The following is a 3,000-nucleotide window of genomic DNA, read 5'->3' as shown; positions in this document are numbered from 1 at the left end:
GCTGGGGGTCTTGGAATACAGTCCCTTCAGATAAGAGGTGACAACTGTAGTAACTTAAACAAAGGAGTGTTCCCCTAGAGAATCAGATAATCACTGAGCGGCTCTGCTAGACTGTTTTGATATGACATGGAAAGGACATACAGTCATTCTTTTTTCCAAGCCTTGGATAGTTTTTCTTAACACATCATTATGATTTTAATAGATTTCCTCTAGTCTTAAAGAGTTTTTAGGGTGTATATAAATATGTGAATAAATAAAACACATATTTTTACCAAGTGATGATTATGTTTTACATATAATCAGACATGTTTCTTTTTTCACTTTATAGTGTATCATGAACACTTTTCCATGTCACTAGTTTTCAAAAACAATTTTAATGGCTATGATTTTTTATTCAGAGGGATATGCCACAATTTATGTAACAATCCCTCATTGTTGAGAACAGAACAATATTACAGTGAATGTTCTAGTACATAAACCTTTGCATTTCATTTCCACTTACGTCCGATTCCAATCAATTCCTAGAAGTGAAGTTTCTGTCCACTTTTTAGGTCCTTAATACTTGTAGCCTTTAGGAATACATTTCCACTTATACTTTCAGCAACTGAGTATGATTACATTTATTTCATCACACCCTTACCAACACTGGGTATATATATTTTTTATATATATTGTATATAGACAGTATATATATTTCTAACATATATATATTTCTAATATTTGACAGTTTAGAAAAAAGCGTATCTTATTATTTTGATTAGCATTTCTTTAATTATCCGTGAAGTTATACGTTTTTTTAAAAATTATATTGACTTTTTTTAAACATCTTTATTAGAGTATAACTGCTTTACAATGTTGTGTTAGTTGCTGCTGTATAACAAAGTGAATCAGCTATATGTATACATATATCCCCCATCCCCTCCCTCTTGCGTCTCCCTCCCACCCTCCCTATAGCTCTGTTATGTATTTATGCTAATAAAATCTCACAAAAATGAACACTAAAGACAGATCTGAAGGACAAAAATACAACAAAAGGCAGCAGGAAGCCTGAGAGAAATGCAGGGGGAAAGGATTTTGTGGCTGACCCCTGTGGCTGGAAGCAGAAAGACTTAATTGTTGTATGCATGCACGACAGACGGTCACATTCACATGGTCCTCAGGACCCCAGACCAACCCACTGCTATAGACCCGGGACGAGCAGGAGAGAGAGGGCAGAGCAGTGGTCAAACGTGTTTCCCAGATCAGAAAGCTGGTTCTCGCACTGGCACTGACTGATCCGCTGTGGCTGGGTTGGTTGTTGGCCCACATAGGTTTACCAGATGGCACAAAAGAGCCTGTTATTTGGAGATCTGCCCGGTGTTCATCCCCAGGATCTCTGGAAGACGTCTGCAGGGGATAGGAGTATTCCCTGTGTTACATGGAATTCCTCTGGTTACATGGAATTACAGAAGGTAAGAGCTGACACTCCTTAAAGATCTTCTTTTACATGTTGCCCCATTTGCCTGAATGGAATTTTATCCTCAGTCCACCTCCAAATTCAGAGTCCCACGTCAATAGAAAATTCTCCGCTCTCGGTTTATAAGTTCAAATGTTTTTTAGTTGAGAAGCATGGATCTAATCTTGCACTTTTGCTGGTTTAGAAACTGAAGCCCAAAGGGCTTAAAGCAAACAAGCGAATGAACAAAAACTCCTTCCCAAAATTAAGACAGCAGAACTGGGACTAGAACTCCTGTCTCCCAGTTTCCCATGTGACCCTCGTTTGATCAGCACTGCCTGCCTGGAGGGAGATATCACATAGGCTGGCTTCCAAAGCTGTCAGATGACGCTGACCAGAGCACATGGCCTTCCACTTGCCAGTATTAGAAATGTTTACCTCAAGCGGACTTTCACTAAGATCTGTTTTATGAAACATGTATGCTTTCTCAGAAAAGCAGACTTTCCCACATATTAGCTGTCCCAAATCCATCTTCTCTCGTGGTCCAGTCCCCACCCCAACTCATCTTCATCACACCTACCCTCTCAGCTTCACACTTGTAAGACAACGAGGAAGAAGAAAATTCCAGTTTAAGTTGAACAGACTAGTTTGGAAAGTTCTTTCTCACATAGACTAGGGAAAGATCTACCCATTTCTTAGTGGATGTCTCCATCTCATCAACACTCCTGCTTGGTTGATTTGCTTCGTGATTGGCTTTGTTTTTGTAAACACAGAGTGTAGATCCTCAGCAGCCCCCCCAAGACCCAGGTAGATGCTCCATCATGCACCAGTTAGGTATTAAAGATGCCACGGGAGAGGCTGTATTTTGTGATGGCATGCCTGTCTTAGCAGGAGAATGCTTCCTGGGTGTGCAACCAGCACCACATGCTAAAATCATGTAAGTAAACAAGGGCAGAGTTAGAAAGCCAGAAATATCTAGCAGGTATTATAAAGGCATAATTATCTATTAACAATCTACCCAACTCAGTACATCAAAGTATTTCACAATAAAGCAATCCCAGCATTTAGCTTGGTCAAAGAAAATTTTTAAAGAAGAAAGAAAACTGGGTTTGGGAGCAGGTAAAGAGTGCACCCCTGCCAAGATAAGGAGCTGGTATATGAAGAGCTGGCCGTTACTACCCGAGAATGTAAAGGATGACAATTACCTCCTCAGCTCATGAGATCTCAAAGAGCTACAATTCTCTCTACTGTTTTACTGAATGTCCATCTTCGAAGGAGCCACCAACTGAGCATTGGTTTAGGAAACCTCAAGGATGTGCCTTCAGTGGAAGGTGAGATTAACAAAATGCTCCCCTGCGGACGCCCTTTTTTGTCATCCTCAGCATCCAATGAAACCAATATTTTCCACTTCCATAGCGTTAGCACAGTTTTAACACACTGCCATTATAGACTTGCCTGGTGGTGCTCCTGTGAATTACACTGGGGTTCCTGAGATGCTGTTCACACATAAGAGGGCCACGACATCCCATGTAACACTTGGCTCCTTTGTGGTTCTGTTTCCTCCC

This window comes from Phocoena sinus, chromosome 7 (genome assembly GCF_008692025.1).
Source record: "Phocoena sinus isolate mPhoSin1 chromosome 7, mPhoSin1.pri, whole genome shotgun sequence".
Classification (NCBI taxonomy): domain Eukaryota; kingdom Metazoa; phylum Chordata; class Mammalia; order Artiodactyla; family Phocoenidae; genus Phocoena; species Phocoena sinus.
Note: the sequence above shows the minus strand (reverse complement) of the source record.